Below are 19305 nucleotides of genomic sequence, written 5' to 3' on the forward strand. Positions count from 1 at the left end.
TCTATGATAATTAGATTGGTCAGTGGAATTATCTTACAACTTGCACTATAGGGCGTTATGTTCCAAAATTAGGTTCAATGCCTGATTTTTATGGAGGGTTTTTTCTATGTATTGTCAACTCTTGGAATATATGAGAATGTTTTGCAGTCTTTTTATATTTTAGAAGAGTTTCATATATGAAATATTTAAGGAGATACAGAAACTCTCGTTCAGGTGAATAATATGGCCCAGTTGGCATCTTGTTAGCTTCTTTTAATAACCTGAGAAGCTAGAGGGGCACTTTTAAGTTAGGGGCAAAAAGTAGCTCAGGTGAGCAAAAAAGGCGCTTGGCCTCTTGTTGCTTTTGGTTGCATGCAGATTGTATTATTTTCAGGGTTAAAATATGTTGCATAACATGGAAATCTTTTAGTTTATCATTGTAGTATGGTTTATATCCTTTTTAGTAGTCTGGTGATTGCAAGATTACTTTCGCCTCGGGATCATTGGATGCTGATATGGATTGAGAGCAAATGGGAAAAAAAATCCATCTTGATAGGTTTTGAAGCGTTGTGAATTTTGTATAATGTACATTCTCGGAGAGAATCAATTCTAATAACATTGCTTAATTTGATTTTTGCTTGTTAAAACCGTGCGCGTAATTCAAGCCAGATAGAAAGCGGTGTGTGTGTGTTTATATATATATATATATATATATATATATATATATATATATATATATATATATATATATATATATAGGAAAATTGACAATCGCCAAATTTTCCGAATTTTAGATTTGATACGACATGGCACATTTTCTCCTGGTCGGGGAGGGGGACATGACTGTCCCTGAAACGAAATTATCCGGAAGTGTGTGGCATTATTGTTGACGTTTTTGCAACTGTTGAGGAGTGAATCTGATCATGTTGTTATTTTAAAATATTTTTATCCTTCTACACGTGTGTTTTAATGTTTGTGTTAAAATACATTGTTATGTGTAGTGCTTAAAAATACGCCAAAATTGTGACGTCAAGATAACCAGGGATTAGTTCCACAAAATTTAACATCAAAATGGTACACGGATGTTATAATAAACTGTTCAATTTAGGTTTATATGTTCTTCTAAAATGGTTTTTTTCTCGTCTTTCAGAAGTAATAGACTCGCACATTTTATAAAAGGTGAAAACAGTAAAAGATTTCTTTCCACATACGTCCAGATGTTCACTGAGTTTTATTTTACGATATTCCCATGAATTAATGTGCTGTTTATGTATCCGGATTCGTTCCCGTAATGTATTTCTTGTTTCTCCAATATAAAGTTCTCCACAACCAGAACATATTCATATTAATTCACCGGAATATCGTAAAAATAAAACTCGGTGAACATCTGGACGTATGTGAAAGAAATCGTTTACTGTTTTCCCCTTTTATAAAATGCCACGGTGGGAGTCTAATACTTCTATATATATATTGTTCTTACAAAGAAAATAAAAAACGTTTACATTGTATAAAAATAATGAAAAGTCTATTACCGGGAGAAGAATAAGGAAGATGGCTTGATTTTTGTAAATTGTAATAGTAAAGTTTCTTTAATTCAATATGTATATTATCCCACTCGTTACATAAAAAGATACCGGGTACACTCCCTTTTCTATAATATATACTGATAAGTTTAGAAATATCAGGAAAAAAAATATTTAAATGTATCAAGGCTTATCTTTTCGTCTATATAACAGTAACTCGTTGTGTAGAAATTTGAGATTACGATTTATTTCGACGCATTACAACATTTCGTTTTGAAAATGAAATGAAGAACGATTTTAACCCCAGCCAACTCCAACTCGTTTTTTTTTATGGTGAGTTATACATGGCAGTGATCTCTGACTACTCTTACATATCTCGGTTTGAGGAAAAAAAATGAATTTCAAAATCGGGGGTAATTAAGATCTATACGCAGTGACGTCGTGTTTTAACCACTGAAGAATTTGCCCTGGCGCACCAAAATGACGTCACCTTTGCGATAAGAGCAAAAGCACGGTTTCGCCAGACCCGATGCCATCGGCTCTCGTATCTCTGAAAGGATCGTGTGGCTGTTATATAATTGATTTTAAACGATTGCTGTACACCAAAAATATATATGTTTTGATGAAAAAGTTTTCTTGACGTATGCAGTAGATGTATAGAGTTCTCAATGCAACGAGGGCTTAGAAACTTGTTTATATTTTTACATACTGATTTTATTTGTCAAATAATAAATTTAACCGCATTCAAATAAACAATCGAAATTTGTTTGGTGTTTCCTCGAAATTTGTTTTGACATACATACACTTATATAACCTTCATTTTTAAAGTTCAATAAACGTTCAGGCCTCATTAAAAAATATGTTCCATCTGCAAGACTGAAAATTGTACTTATGAAAAAACGATGTGATTCTACGAAATATTGGTAAATCTCTCCCTGTCTAAATCCCTATCGGATCAAACATCATATTAATACTTGACATGATTATGATTTATATTTGATTTATTGTCAGCCATAAGGTTCAAAAGGTGCCTTCATGAAGATATCTATTTGTCTGTTAGTTTGTTTGTTGTTTTTTTTTCTCTTTTGTTTTTGTTTTTTTATATCTTTTTTATTCCTATATATACTTTTTTCTAATTGAAAAAGAAATCCTTTCCTTTTTAATTTGTTTTCCTGTACTAAAGCTTACGTATTGCTTGATTATATTTGACAAATATAAAGTAATAATTTTAGGATTGTAATGTTGACAAATATCAGAAAAATAATTAAACAACGTTCATTTGATTAAAATCGAGTTGAGTTGATTCTGAATTTAAGATCCGCCCCCAGCGACACGCCCCCTTTTTACGCTCACTGATAACTGAGATAACCACACCCCTCGTCAGTTAAAAAAGTGTTTTATTTTTAAAAAACTTGACAAAATGCGCAATATATGATCTTCCAGTAACATAATTTTTATTTTACAACGAGGATTAGCTTGATATTCATCCAAACCTTTGTTAACCACGTGCTTTTTGTTGACAAAATAACGCGGTAACAGTAATATATTCTGACGCCATTTCCGTTTCGGTTCAGCAAATAGAATCCCCGTAAAACTTTACTTTTACAAACACGCTGTAGAAGAGTGCGAAGAAGGCCCAAAATGATAGTTTACCTTTTCATCTGATATAGAAGATGGGTTTAAAGAATTTTCTTATATACAGTCTTGTTTTACTAACTGGATTAAAATTGACAATTAGTGAATTTGCGGGAAATGCTAACTATGAAGAACCAGGTAAATGTCATATAGGCCTATCAACGACTGTCATTATTTTTAGTTGTGAATAAGTTTACCCCAAAGAAGTCTTGCGGTGACTTTCGTAATTCAGGTTTTTTAAAACTTCAATAATGTGAGGGAGTGTATAAGACTTACAGGCTTTTCATAGAGTACTTTGTCATAATTTCAATAAGGTTTGGATATCATACCCTCTCTGTGATTAAACTTGTAAAAAGGGGGTCCCAGGTAAAATTGGGTCACCGACGTATTATGAACTTGGACGCGTCGATACACATTAAATCGCGCCTTTATATTAACTTTATTATAAAAGTGAAATGAAAACTAACACATGCCACAAATTCCTAACTTTACTGTTGTTTATGTTGATCGTAATAGAAACAACTGAGCAGGTACCCCTATGTCCCAAAGCTATGTATTAAAGGTTCAAAAGACTCTTGAAGATAATAGAACTGTTTACCGAGTGTTGTTAATTAAGGTTTTCAGCTCTCAGCGGAAAACCTTACTATTATTCTGAAAAATTTTCAAATTTCTTGTTATTCTATTGTTTCTTTCTATTATTATTAAGGTCTTCCGTTTCCAACGGAAGACCTTATTGTTTTCGTTCGGTTTCTTTTTCCCTATTCTTCTTATTATTCTTTTTCTTTTTTTTTCTTACAAATTTTGTGTACGCGATTTCTCGAAAACTGTTCAACCGATTTACGCGAAACTTTTAGATTTGAAAGATAGTGATCTGAACCTTATTGGAAATTTTTTTATCGATGACGTCACTTCCGGTTTTGAGTTATTCACAATTTAACGATTTTCAGAGGGTCGGCTTGTCCAGGGGTAAACTCCTAAACGATTTAAGATATTGAGTTCAAAATTTCAGGGATTGTAGACAAAAGGTTGTAGATCTGACATGTGGTATATATATTTTCCTGTGACCAAAAGCGCCGAAGCTCGCCCGAGCTCGAAAATTACGGTTAAAAAAGCGTCGTGATTTTACGTGGTTTTCTTTCAATATCTCTTTCCTCGATAGTATTTTGTTATAACATGTAGGAAAAAAAATCTTTATAAAGTCAAGAGCTTTCATTTGAAATCATGAAAAAGGGGCTGGCCCTTCAAATAAGGGGCTGAGGGGGCTCTAAAGTCTTTTAATGATAACTTTTTACTGTGAAATATTTTGTGATACGTTATAGAAGCAATTATGTTCATTCTAACGCTATTCACCTATACATGGCAATCATTTACTCCTATCTTACATAATTAGGGGAATTAAGGGGCCAGAAGTCCAAAACTTTGATGCCCAATATCTCAAAATGGAGGAAAATTTTGATAAGCAATATTGAACAAAAGATGCTCAAAATATTGAGCTGAACAATGTACAACCATTTATTCTTTGTTATTCGGTCCTTAAAGGGAGTTACAGGGTCGGTCCCTAAAACGACCCTTTAAAGATATCTCGAGAACGGCACAAAACTTGTAATTACTTGTTGAACAAAATGTGTTTGAATTGACAAGAGCTTTCATTTGAAATCATGAAAAAGGGGCTGGCCCTTCAAATAAGGGGCTGAGGGGGCTCTAAAGTCTTTTAATGATAACTTTTTACTGTGAAATATTTTGTGATACGTTATAGAAGCAATTATGTTCATTCTAACGTTATTCACCTATACATGGCAATCATTTACTCCTATCTTACATAATTAGGGGATTTAAGGGGCCATAAGTCCAAAACTTTGATGCCCAATATCTCAAAATGGAGGAAAATTTTGATAAGCAATATTGAACAAAAGATGCTCAAAATATTGAGCTGAACAATGTACAACCATTTATTCTTTGTTATGCGGTCCTTTAAGGGAGTTTCAGGGTCGGTCCCTAAAACGACCCTTTAAAGATATCTCGAGAACGGCACAAAATGTTTAATTACTTGTTGAACAAAATGTGTTTGAATTGACAAGAGCTTTCATTTGAAATCATGAAAATGGGGCTGGCCCTTTAAATAAGGGGCTGAGGGGTTCTAAAGTCTTTTAATGATAACTTTTTACTGTGAAATATTTTGTGATACGTTATAGAAGCAATTATGTTCATTCTAACGTTATTTACCTATACATGGCAATCATTTACTCCTATCTTACATAATTAGGGGATTTAAGGGGCCAGAAGTCCAAAACTTTGATGCCCAATATCTCAAAATGGAGGAAAATTTTGATAAACAATATTGAACAAAAGATGCTCAAAATATTGAGCTGAACAATGTTTAACCATTTATTCTTTGTTATGCGGTACTTAAAGGGAGTTACAGGGTCGGTCCCTAAAACGACCCTTTAAAGATATCTCGAGAACGGCACAAAACTTGTAATTACTTGTTGAGCGAAATGTGTTTGAATTGACAAGAGCTTTCATTTGAAATCATGAAAAAGGGGCTGGCCCTTCAAATAAGGGACTGAAGGGGCTCTAAAGTCTTTAATGATAACTTTTAACTGTGAAATATTTTGTGATACGTTATAGAAGCAATTATGTTCATTCTAACGCTATTCACCTATACATGGCAATCATTTACTCCTATGTTATGTAATTAGGGATTTTAAGGGGCCAGATCTCCATCACTTTGATCCTCAATATCTCGAATTAGAGGAAAGTTCTGGAAAGCAGTATTTAACGAAAGATGCTCAAAATAATGTGCTTAACAATGTACAACCATATATTGTTTGTTATCTGGATCCTAAAATGAGTTTTAGGACCGGATATCAAAACGATTTTCCCAGATATCTCAAAAATGGTAATTAATTTCTAAACACTTATTAGCGGTACACAAAAATACCTTTTTAACTAAAATGAATGAAAAGGAGCTGATCCTTCAAATAAGGGACACCAAAGGGATAGATAGTCTTTTATTCATTACTCTTTGATCCCGCCTCCTTTTCCTGATACGTTTCATTGACGAAGATCAAGAGTAAGGTCATTCCATATCCTAAAAATCGGACGGAAGACCTCCTCGTTGCTCGCAACGAGATCGTGTCTAGTTATTATTAGGGTCTTCCGTTTCCAACGGAAGACCCTCTTGTTATTCTTCGGTTTCTTTTTATTAAGGTCTTCCGTTGAAAACGGAAGACCTTATTGTTTTCGTTAGGTTTCTTTTGACCTATTATTAGGGTCTTCCGTCTTCAGCGGAAGACCCTTCTATTATTGTAATGTTTCTTTTTCACTTTTCTTATTATTATTATTATTATTATTCTTTTTTTGTCTTACAAATTTTGTGCAGGCGATTTCTCGGAGATGACTGGTTCGATTTTCTTCAAATTTTTAGGGCTGATGCCTAGTCATATGAATTTTATACCGCAGGAACACTTTTAAAAAATTCACTTCCGGTCGGAAGTTATCGTCGTTTTACGATTTTTAAAAGTCAATTTTGTCGGCGATGTTTCTCAAAAACGAGTAAAGATAGAGAACTGAAATTTTCAGAGATGATAGATCTAGCAATATCCTCGTGAACCTCGGTCAAGAGAATGTTGGCCGTCTCTTCCGCTCGTCACCGGAAGCAAATTTAAAAAATGAAAATTTTCAACTTTTTATTTTTATATATTTTTTCCTATAAGATGATAGTGACCCTTTTTCTGATTCAGAATATGTAATTTGTTTTAAAATCGATCAAGGCGTTCTCGAGAAATTAAGCGTCAAAGTCCTGAAGCGAGAGTCCGAGTAGCTCAGTCGATATAGTCGTCGACATGGCCCAGCCGACCCGGGTTCAAGCCCCGAGTGCCGCAAATTTTTTTTTACTATTTTTCGCTTAGATCTACGGTTTTATCTTTGAATTGATAAGTTTGAGCTAATCTATTCAAAAATCGAACGGAAGACCCACTCGTTGCTCGCAACGAGATCGAATCTAGTTTTTCTTGTTTTTTTTCCTGCACCAAATTTTTTAAAACCGAATATTTCAAAAACGATTCGACGGATTTTCTCGAAAATTTCACAGATAGAAGACAGTAACTATATCTATGCATACGTATCTTTTCGAATATGACATCACATCCGTTCGTCAACGTCGTTAAGTTTACTTTTTTAAAAAGTTCATTTTGTCCAGCGAATATTTAAATAATGGTTGAAGATAGAAACTTGAAATTTTCAGCGATGATAGATCTATCTTTGGAAGGATGCCCTTAGGTTAAATGGTTAACGTCCGTCACTTCCGGTCGTCACCGGAAGGAAAGACAAAAAATCGATTTTTTCAACTTTTTCCTTTTTTGATATTTTTCTGTAGGGTTGATAGTGACCCTTTCACTGATTCAGAATATGTAATTTGTTTTAAAATCGATCAAGGCATTCTCGAGAAACTAAGCGTCAAAGTTCTGAAGCGAGAGTCTGAGTAGCTCAGTCGATAGAGTCGTGGACATGGCCCAGGCGACCCGGGTTCAAGCCCCGAGTGCAGCAATTCTTTTTTTTACTATTTTTCGCTTAGGTCTACGATTTTATCTTTGAATCAATAAGTCTGATCTTATCTATTAAAAAAATCGGACGGAAGACCCATTCGTTGCTCGCAACGAGATCGTGTCTAGTTAAGGTCTTCCGTTTCCAACGGAAGACCTTATTGTTATTGCTTTGTTTCTTTTTCCCTTTTATTATTTTTTTTTTCTTACGCTTTTTTGTACAAGCGATTTCTTGAAAACGACTTGACCGATTTTCGTGAAAATTTCAGATCTTGTAGATATTGATAAAAAGCTTATATACAATTTTTTATTTTAATGACGTCATTTCCGTTCGGGAGATATTGACGTTTTAGTGATTTTTAGAGGGTCATTTTGTCCTGCTATCTCCTCCTAAACGAAAAAAGATATTGAATTTAAATTTTCAGGGATTGTAGACAAAAGATTGTAGATGTGTTTAAAGGCATTTATGGTTGTCTGGCTTCAAAGGCGTCGAAGCTCGCCTGGACCCGAAAATGGAGTTTGAAAAAACAACGTAATTTTTAATGGTTTTTGTTCGTTATCTCCTTTCCTGAAAATATTTTACCATAACATATAGAGCAAATAAAATTTATATTTACAAGATCTTTCGTTTGATAACAAGAAAAAGGGGCTGGTCCTTCAAATTAGGGGCCAAAAGGGCTCTAAAGTCTTTCTTCCATAGCACTTTACTGAGAAATATTTTGTAATATGTTTAAGAAGCAAAAATGTTCATCTTTTACTAATAAAACTATACATTATAAAAATTTTATTATGCGTTACGTAATTAGGGGTTTTAAGGGGCCAGAAGTCCAAAACTTCGATCGAATATATCTCAAAAAGGACAAATATTTTGAAAAGCAATATAGAATAAAAGATGCTTAGAATGATGTTTTAAACAATATTCAATCAAAAAAGTTTCGTTATCTGGCCCCAATAAGGAGATTAGGGGTCAGCCCCTAAAACGTCCTATCCCAGATAGCTCTAAAACGGCAAAGAATTTCTAAACACTTGTTGAACAAAATATGTTTAATATCAAAAGAACTTTCGTATGATGCCAAGAAAAAGGGGCTGGCCCTTCAATTTAGGGGCTTAAAGGGCTCTAAAGTCTTTCTTCCATAGCACTTTACTGAGAAATGTTTTGTAATATGTTTAAGAAGCAAAAATGTTCATCTTTCACTAATAAAACTGTACATTATAAAAATTTTATTATGCGTTAGTTACGTAATTAGGGGTTTCAAGGGGTCAAAAGTCAAAAACTTCGATCGAATGTATCTCAAAAAGGACAAATATTTTGAAAAGCAATATAGAATAAAAGGTGCTTAGAGTGATGTTTTAAACAATATTCAATCAAAAAAGAATCGTTATCTGGCCCCAATAAGGAGATAAGGGGTCGGCCCCTAAAACATTATATCCCAGATAGCTCAAAAACGGCAAAGAATTTCTAAACACTTGTTGAACAAAATATGTTTAATATCAAAAGAACTTTCGTATGATGCCAAGAAAAAGGGGCTGGCCCTTCAATTTAGGGACCAAAAGGGCTCTAAAGTCTTTCTTCCATAGCACTTTACTGAAAAATATTTTGTTATATGTTAAGGAAGCAATAATGTTCATCTCACATTTATTTAACAATATATTATAATTATTTTATCATGTGTTCCGTATTAAGGGGTTTTTAATGGGTTTTAAGGGGCCAGAAGTACAAAACGTTGATAACATACCTCAAACAGAACAAATATTTTAAAAAGCATCATTTTGAAAATCAATATAGAATAAAATGCTGAGAATGATGTTCCTAACAAAATTCAACCATCAATTTTTTTTTGTTGCCCCGATAAGAAGATAAAGGGTCAAATATCAAAGTCAAGGTCATATAACCTTCAAAAAATCGCACGGAAGACCTCCTCGTTGCTCGCAACGAGATCGTGTCTAGTTATTATTAGGGTCTTCCGTTTCCAACGGAAGACCCTCTTGTTATTCTATTGTTTCTTTTTATTATTATTATTATACTTTTTCTTTTCTTCTGACTCCTTTTTTGCCTCATAACTCAAAAGGTTTTTAACTGATTTTGATGAAATTTTCAGAGATTTTTGCAAGTTAGCGTCCCTTAAAAATGTTAAAAATTTAAAGAGAACGTCACCTCCGTTTTGACGTGACGTCATTTTTAAAAAAAAATTTCAAAAAGTCATTTTGTTCCGGACTTTTCTCAAGAACGCTTTAAGATAGAGGCTTGGAATTTTCAATGGTTATGATTTGGTCGGTTTACCTCTGTAATAAGACTCGAAATGAAAATCTGTCACTTCCGGTCGAAACCGGAAATGAAACAAATTTTTCGAAAAAATGAATTTTCTGATCAAATCAAAAATGAATATGTGCTTTATAGAGCTTATCAAGCTGAATCTAACACTGAAAGCCGTTTTAAAATCGAACGATTCATTAAAGAGATATCGGGGTTTAAAAATTGATTTTTCCGGAAATTTTGTTTCCGTGTCCTTGGTTTAAAAAATAGCGTAATGTTCAAAGTAAAATTAACTCGTACCGAAAATAATTGTTAAGTCGTACTTGAACAATTCGGATTTGTTTTGTTAAGTCGTTCTTGAAATCGGAAAGGTGTTTGTTAAGTCGTACTTAAAATCATTCGGATTTTGTTAAGTCGTACAAGGAATAATTCGATTTTTTTCATCTTTTTAGTTTAGTTACTCTTGTTATTGGTTTAAGAGTTCTGCTTCTTACAGGAACATCCAGCTTTACTTCTGACATTAACGGAAGACCCACTCGTTGCTTTGCAACGAGCTTTGCTCTAGTTATTATTCTTTTTCTTTTCTTCTGACTCCTTTTTTGCCTCATAACTCAAAAGGTTTTTTACCCATTTTGATGAAATTTTCAGAGATTTTTGCAAGTTGGCGTCCCTTAAAAATGTTAAAAATTTAAAGAGAACGTCACCTCCGTTTTGACGTGACGTCATTTTTAAAAATTTCAAAAAGTCATTTTGTCCCGGACTTTTCTCAAAAACGCTTTAAGATAGAGGCTTGAAATTTTCAATGCTTATGATTTGGTCGATTTACCTATGTAATAAGGCTGGAAATGAAAATCTGTCACTTCCGGTCGATACTGGAAGTGAAACAAATTTTTCAAAAAAATGAATTTTCTGATCAAATCAAAAATGAATATTTGTTTTGTAGAGCTTATTAAGCTGAATCTAACACTGAAAACCGTTTTAAAATCGGACGATGCATTACAGAGATATCGGGGTTTAAAAATTGATTTTTCCGGAAATTTTGATTCAGCGTCCTTGGTTTAAAAAATAGCATAATGTTTATCGTAAAGTTAACTCGTACCAAAAATAATTGCTAAGTCGTACTTGAACACATTCGGATTTTTTCTGTTCAGTCGTTCTTAAAGCGGAAAGGTTTTTGTTAAGTCGTACTTAAAATCATTCGTATTTTGTTAAGTCGTACCAGGAATATTCGATATTTTTCATCTTTTTATTTTAGTTACTCTTGTTATTGGTTTACGAGCTCTGCGTCTTACAGGAACTTCCAGCTTTACTTCCAACATTAACGGAAGACCCACTCGTTGCTTTGCAACGAGCTTTGCTCTAGTTATTATTATTCTATTTCCTTTTTTTTCTGACTCCTTTTCGGCTTTATAACTCAAAAAGTTTACAACCGATTTTAATGAAACTTTCAGAGATTATGTGCAACTATAATACCTCTAAGTTTCTGAAGTTTCTTTGAAAACGTCACTTCCGTTTTTACGTTACGTCATTTTTTAAATGTTCAAAAAGTCATTTTGTCCGCGGCGTTTCTCAAAAACGCTTTAAGATAGAGGCTTGAAATTTTCAATAGTTATGATTTGGTCGATTTACCTTTGTAATAAGGCTCGAAATGAAAATCTGTCGCTTCCGGTCGAAACCGGAAGTAAAACAAATTTTTCGAAAAAATGAATTTTCTGATTTTATCAAAAATGTATATGTGTTTTATAGAGCTTATTAAGCTGAATCTAACACTGAAATCCGTTTGAAAATCGGACGATGCATTACAGAGATATCGGGGTTTAAAAATTGATTTTTCTGGAAATTTTGATTCCGCGTCCTTGGTTTAAAAAATAGCGTAATGTTCAAAGTAATATTAACTCGTACCAAAAATAATTGTTAAGTCGTACTTGGACACATTCGGATTTTTTTGTTAAGTCGTTCTTGAAATCAAAAAGGTTTTTGTTAAGTCGTAATTAAAATCATTCGGATTTTGTTAAGTCGTACCAGGAATAATTCGATTTTTTCATCTTTTTATTTTAGTTACTCTTGTTATTGGTTTAAGAGCTTTGCTTCTTACAGGAACTTCCAGCTTTACTTCCGACAATAACGGAAGACCCACTCGTTGCTTTGCAACGAGCTTTGCTCTAGTTCTTTTTTTTTTTTTTTCGTACTCCTTTTCGGCTTTATAACTCAAAAAGTTTACAACCGATTTTGATGAAACTTTCAGAGGTTGTGTGCAACTATAATACCTCAAAGTTTGTGAAGTTTCTTTGAAAACGTCACTTCCCTTTTTACGTTACGTCATTTTTAAAATTTTCAATAAGTGATTTTGTCCGCGGCGTTTCTCAAAAACGCTTTAAGATAGAGGCTTGAAATTTTCAATGGTTATGATTTAATCGATTTACCTCTGTAATATGGCTGGAAATGAAAATCTGTCACTTCCGGTCGAAACCGGAAGGGAATCAAATTTTTCGAAAAAATGAATTTTCTGACCAAATCAAAAATTAATATGTGTTTTATAGAGCTTATTTAGCTGAATCTAACACTGAAAGCCGTTTTAAAATCGGACGATGCATTTCAGAGATATACGAGTTCAAAAAATGATTTTTCCGGAAATTTTGATTCCGCGTTTTTGGTTAAGAAATTAGTATCAAGTTCTTGATTAAATTAACTTGTACCTTAAAATTAATTGTTTAGTCGTACTGTAACACATTCGGATTTTTTTTGTTAAGTCGATCTTGAAATCGGAAAGGTTTTTGTTAAGTCGTACCTAAAATTATTCGGTTTTTGTTAAGTCGTACCAGGAATAATTCGATTTTTTCATCTTTTTATTTAAGGTACTCTTGTTATTGGTTTAAGAGCTCTGCTTCTTACAGGAACTTCCAGCTTTACTTCCGACATTAACGGAAGACCCACTCGTTGCTTTGCAACGAGCTTTGCTCTAGTTTTTTTTTTTTTTCTTCTAGACGCCAACTTTGATCCTTAATATCTCGCTCGTTTGTTCACCGATTGTTTTGAAATTTTCAGGACTGATAACATGCCGCGTGATGTTGTCGTTGCATATTTTAGTTGAGGAAAACTTCTATCCGGTTTTGAGTTATTCCCCTTTTAGTAAAATTTAACGACTTCTTTTGTCCAGGGGGTTTAGCTTTAACGATGACTGGCAGAGTCTCAAAGATGGACTGGTTTGGAAGCTAATACATTGAATTTGTGCGAGATATATTTTATTTATTATTTAAATGCAAATAAAAGGGGTGGTATAGATGTTGAAACAAAGGTAAGAAAAAAAATTAAAAAAAAAATCGGGTATTTTCCGTGTTAGTTTTCTACCTGATAAAAATTTGTTATAACATGTATTTTAAAAGTTCTTGGTCTTACCCAGACCTTTCATTCGGTATACCGAAAAAGGGGCTGGCCCTTATAATTAGGGAGTTAGAGGCGTCCAAAGTTTCTTGTCAATAACTTAAAAAGGAATAAATATTTCTAATGCATTATTGAAGCAAAGTTGAAAAGAAATTGATTTTGAATCCTTCTATAGTATTCAATTTAATGTTTTCGAAATTTATAGTCAGTATTTGCAGAAACAATTGTTGTCAGTTCGGTCCATTTTTGTGGGGGTGCGCACGTTTATGGGGTTATGAAAGGGCTTCTTGTAATGCACTAACTGATACATGTAGCGCGCAAAAATAATTCCACATAAAATTCTCAAATGTTTTTATACATATGTACATTTTCATTTCATATAGATAAACCTCTTTGACCTTATTTTTGTTGTTTGTTTCATAACTGTGCCCCTGTCTATATTTAGATGCATTGACTCCTGGCGATCTGTTGTATAATTTGAAATCTGGAAATGGTACAGGGTTTTCCTTCCGAGAAGTGGCGAGCTTATGTTTGTATACACTGATAACAACCGCACAAGTCATTTCATGTTTTGTTTGCAGACAGTTTAGATCTTATTCTTTTTGAATTTATTAACCAAATCTTTTTACCCAGACAGAAGAGTTAAATTGTATTACAGTGTTAAGAATTCTTTTAAAAAGTTACCTATACAAAAGAGGTTACATATTATAGAAGTTATACAAGATATAGGGATTTGTTGGATGATATTTAGGTGCTTAATCTTTATATGATGGGAAAAGGTGGTAAAGCAGAATTTCATTTCTCCTAATCTACATAGTAATCTCCCCTAAGACAGTATGCCAATGAGTATGTACATTTTGTCTGTTTATTTTCTAAATGCCAAGCCCCCAGGCAGTTCATTTTAAAAAGATTGTTAAGAATTTGATTTGAGGCTTTCATCTATAGGCTGATTTGATGGATTGCCATTTAAAAAAAGCATTCTGTATGTTTTACTCAATTAATACATGTATGAATTTATGCTTATTTTTATTTTACATGATAGCTAGCAATCTAAAAAATCCCAAAAAACAAGTTTTCAAATTTTTAAAAATGGTCAATGTTTTATAAACTTTTATTCATATTGCTGTCAAGTCATTTTAATTTAGTTTGACCATGCATGCATGTAGCACATGTTAGAATATTTCTATTATTTATTTTTTTCTTCACTTTCTCATGTGAAGTTGGCATAATGCTGGTATTGGCTGATTCTTCAGTGTAGAAAATTTGAATGGTGTAACTGTTTAAGAAATATGGTTTTAGAAGATAAGACATTTTTGCTGGAAAAATCCCTAAAAACTCTCAGAAAGTAGATTGAGTACAGAGTTTTGATTGAAATTTAAAAAAAAAATCAGCTTGAAAGATTCCTCTGATATCATCGCAATCATTGTCTGTTAAGTCATGTGAGAAGCATCTGGATGTGGAAATTGACGCAAAGACGAGCATTGGATCGTTGGTGTACAGCCAGTCTTTCTCCAGTTGAATATTATTTGGCTGTTTTTCACACAAAATGTTGTGTATTGAAAAATTTTCTCATTAAAAATTATGCATGCAGAAAGATTTGAACATGCTCGAGTAAGCAAGAACTGTCATTTTAATTATTCATTGTCATTACTTGTGAAATATAAAGCTATCTGTGACAATATTATCAAGGTTGATTTATAACACACAGGATTCGGTCACAAGATTCCAGTGAAGCATCATATAAAATGTTTCATGAAGTTTGAAATGAGTAATAATTTCAACACATTTCATGCACAGCTCTTCTTTTTTATAGTAATATTACGAGGGACAAGACATGAAGAATAAAGAAATCCTGTTATTTAATGAGATAAGGACTGGTACGGTTTTAAGAACATGTTGCTCTGTTATTATTTAAGAAGGAGTGTATTATGATAAAATCCTGTCACACATCAGGTTTTAGCCACAACTCGTCACAATCAAGTCATTAAACTTACATTCAGAAATTAATGATTCACGTCAATAAACTTTTTTGAGTTAAAAAATGAAATGATCGTTGTTTGCTGCAGTGTCAATGTTCACTTAAAATGTTGATCCTTATCGTTGCTAATGTTTTCGCTGCTCCCCTGCTGCTGACAACACAAGGAGATGCTTAGGACTTTGGCCTTTTCATTTTCTATCAGACATGATCAAGTAGCCAAAAAAGACATCATATAAACAGGAGGAACTAGATAAACTGTGTCATCAAGGAAAAGATGGAGTATATCTATAATTTAGAAGTTTTCACAGAACTGGAGTGAACTGTGATTATGTTAGAAAAAAAAATGAAGAAACATTGACCTCAGAAAAGTATTTTTTTTTAACAAACTTTTTAACAAGATCAGGTCCTTAGTTAAAATTCTTAGATTTTTTTGTTCTCCTGAAGAATATTGGTATATATAGATAAGTACATTAAATAGTTGGTTTTCCCCTTTGAAAATAACTTGGACATTTATTATGTGGGCCAGTGTGTTTGAAGTTAAGATCTTCCTTTTTACATCACCTGTTTGTTGTACATACCTGGCAGCTGTAGCACTGTAATGGGTGTATTCTAGTGTAAGTTTCACCTACTGTCTACAGTTTTATACATGTGTATGTATTGCTGGCTATAGTGTTCCCCCGTTACATACTCTCTCAAAGGAATGTGCGAAATATGCATACTTAACTAAGCATAACTAAGTTGTGATGTATCTGCTTATTTTTCTGTGCCACACAGACCCAAGCTTGAAATATGGAATTCAAAATTTTTTAAAAGTTATCTTTAGAGAAAAATGAAATAAGAATTCATAGTCTCTCCAAACACCTGTTAAGTTTTGTATAAGATGCACAAATTGAAGTAAGGACACTTAAGGAAATACTTGAGGCAGTAAATGACATTTTTAAAAATGTCATTGGTAAGAGCATTTATGATAACATATTTTAATTGTTTAAAACCAGGAAACACTCTGCATTTGCAACTTCAGAGAAATCGACAGAAAATAGAAAAAGTGGGTAATCCTCCAATAAAAGGTTAATATCATAAATTTTTGTATTGCTGCAATCTTTCGGCAACTTTATAGAGGTGTTCCATTTTACATGATCCAAATCCTTACGCATTTAATGATGTGGAGAGAGTATGTGCCATGTGTAAAAATATTTGCCAAAGTTTGATTACAATGAACAAAACACAATGAGGCGGAACATATTTTACGATGTGGTTAAGACATTCGGCATACCACGTGGAGTGAATGTAGTTAACATGTAAAGAATGTGAAGAAGTTTTTTTTTTAATACAATTGTACCATATTCTTAATTTTACTACTGTCTCTAAGCCCTATAGTTATGAAAGAATATCTTACAACAGTGATTTAGAATAGTAAAGGTGTAATGAAGGTAAACAATTCTAGAATTATGAAAAACTGATGATTTTTTTCCCCCTTATTTTTGATATTGATTCATTTTCAAGAATCCTACACAAACTAAATAATTTCTTAAGCTACATAAAGGACGCAAATACTAATATATTATTAACATAATGAATCCAGCCTGTATACCAGCAACAGGATAAATTTTGTGGAACTAATCCCTGGTTATCTTGAAAGGAAGACCATGTGGAACTAGTTTTTGAAAAAGCACAGACGGAACTTAGGAGGGTCAATCTTGTTGAAGTTGATAGAAAATGTTCCTGAACACTGGAAATCAATTTCAAGAATTTTTTGGTACTTGTCTGTATGCACCAGGGATTTTCAATCGAAATTGGGTGATTACATTTAAAATACCTGCACCATAAAGCAGATAGGTTTGCACTAACATTAAGGCTTTATCAGAGTCCCTGGAAGCAAAATCTTTGATAACATTAGCCAAAAGAAGCAGTAGGTGATATTTTCTCCCTCAGTCAGAATGTTTATCAAAAGGTCTGAAATCATCAGGGGGGCTTCAATATAGCCATTAGTAATTTTATTGAAAACCTCCAAGAATTGGGCATGGCTGGTTATCAGGAATCTGGGCTTGGCAGTTCTAGTCAACCAATACTGGGTACTCCTATACATATAGGTTAAGGCCAAACAATGTAGGCTGGGGTCAGATAAAAAAGTTGATTGAGGAAATTTACATGCTACAATTGAGATTATAAGGAAATGTGTATAGTTTCGGTGCTGTCTTTTATAAGTCAGTAATTATTCACTTCATTTAGTCATAGTTGAAACTTGGAACAAGATTAAAAGAACCATTAGAAAGACGGATTCTCCTGATTCATGAGTGGATATTCTGAGGAGATGCCATCATGGTTCAGAATTCGGGGGGAAAAATGCAAACAGATTATGTATGTGTTAAATAAAAAGTGTACTCTTGACACACACTAGCAAGTGCTTTCTCCAGTATAAGGCTACACTGGCATTTCAAGACACATGAAGGGTGATCTCCCTTTTTGTGAGCATCATAAAGTTACCTCCAACCAAAAATGTTGTGGCAGGTGTTTAATATCCTGATAAAAAGAGATAAGGCCACGATTATCTTCTCTTCCATCACAGATTAAGGGTTGGTGTGCACTCTGGAGATGGTGTTCAGCCTCTCAAGTGTGCAGCAGACTCTTCTGTCTGGGGAGGGGCACCAGGGAGGCACTAACCTTTGTAGATCGGGCTTAGAAAGGGATTTGATCCAGGATGTGGATTTGTCTTGCTCAATATCTTTCTCTGTTGAAACAATTTTTGAAATGGTAGTTTGATAGCTTGGAGTCATCATCAAAGCAAGGCTGTTTTGATTGACTGTTGTGTTTTCAATTTCTGACAAATCACCGTTGTTAAGATGCAAATTTCTGGTGCAGTTCAAGACAAATAATATGTCATCTATATAGTGCTCTTCAATCATTCTAAATGCACATAATGCAAGCATTACGATAAGGTATTGAATAATGCATTGTGTATATATAATGAAACTACCTAGCATGGATGTCTAAAAAAATATTTATTGTTATTCACATGAAAATTAGAATTTTAAAAATGAGGTCATTGGATGTAGATATTTTTGTTTCAAACACCCGGGGATATGTGTTTGTTGTTGTTTTTTTCAATGCTGGAATGACAATTGCAATGTGAGGTCATAGATTATGCATGTATATCACTAATAATCTAGTTTTGTCACAATGCATCTATAATTCCCTCTGAATAATATATGCCAACTATCAATTTCTAAAAGGTCAATACACTGTGTGCTCTGAATGCTAAAAAACAAATTTTGGATTTATACCAATATTGACCGTTCATTATAGTGAGTTTGTTTTGCCAATACCAAGAAATTTAATTTGTGGCAATTATATTTTTTTCTTTTGCTTAAAAATGACCCATTACTGTTGGTGGAAGTGATTGCAAATTAGCATGCTGTGTTTCAATCACATTTCCACTTTCTGATTTCCAAGAGATGTCATCATCTGCTTGATTTAATCTTTTATAAGGAGTGCAGTTTGGAGCTGATATCAAACCTATAACCACACCTGAAAGGGATGATTAATTACTGTGATTGAGCTAACAACCATTTCCCACATTCCCTATCTATCACCTGTTTCTACTAGTTCAAAAGAGAAAAAAAAATGCAAGTTATCATCAGCTCAGTTCCATGAGTTTCTGCTGTCTTCCATAGCAATGCCAGCCCTGGAAATTTCCCTGGGCCGTACCTGATGTTTAATGAGAAAGCATGCAGTCGATAAGCTTAACTAAGAAAACTAACATCTTAATCTCAAGAATATTTTGAAAACTAGATATAAATACCAGTCACAAGTTGAATGTTACATCTGCAGAGGCTATCATAAGCAGCCCTAACCTATATGAATATTAGATTTGTATGCATTTCTTTCTATGTCTGCTTCACCAGATCTCCCAGTGTTTCTGTAGTCAGTATTTTTTTGTTCATTTCTGCCTGAAGGAAACTCACAAGACAGATAACTTTTTGAAGTGTGAAATACTCCATATACAGTAGTGTC

General features: G+C 33.4%; 1 pseudogene; it reads left to right on the forward strand.

The window, feature by feature from the left end:
* Window positions 1–3069: 3069 nt before the first annotated feature.
* Window positions 3070–19305, forward strand: part of LOC136272740 (epidermal growth factor receptor-like) — an 86757-nt pseudogene continuing 70521 nt past the window's right edge.

This window comes from Magallana gigas, chromosome 2, assembly GCF_963853765.1.
Source record: "Magallana gigas chromosome 2, xbMagGiga1.1, whole genome shotgun sequence".
Classification (NCBI taxonomy): Eukaryota; Metazoa; Mollusca; class Bivalvia; order Ostreida; family Ostreidae; genus Magallana; species Magallana gigas.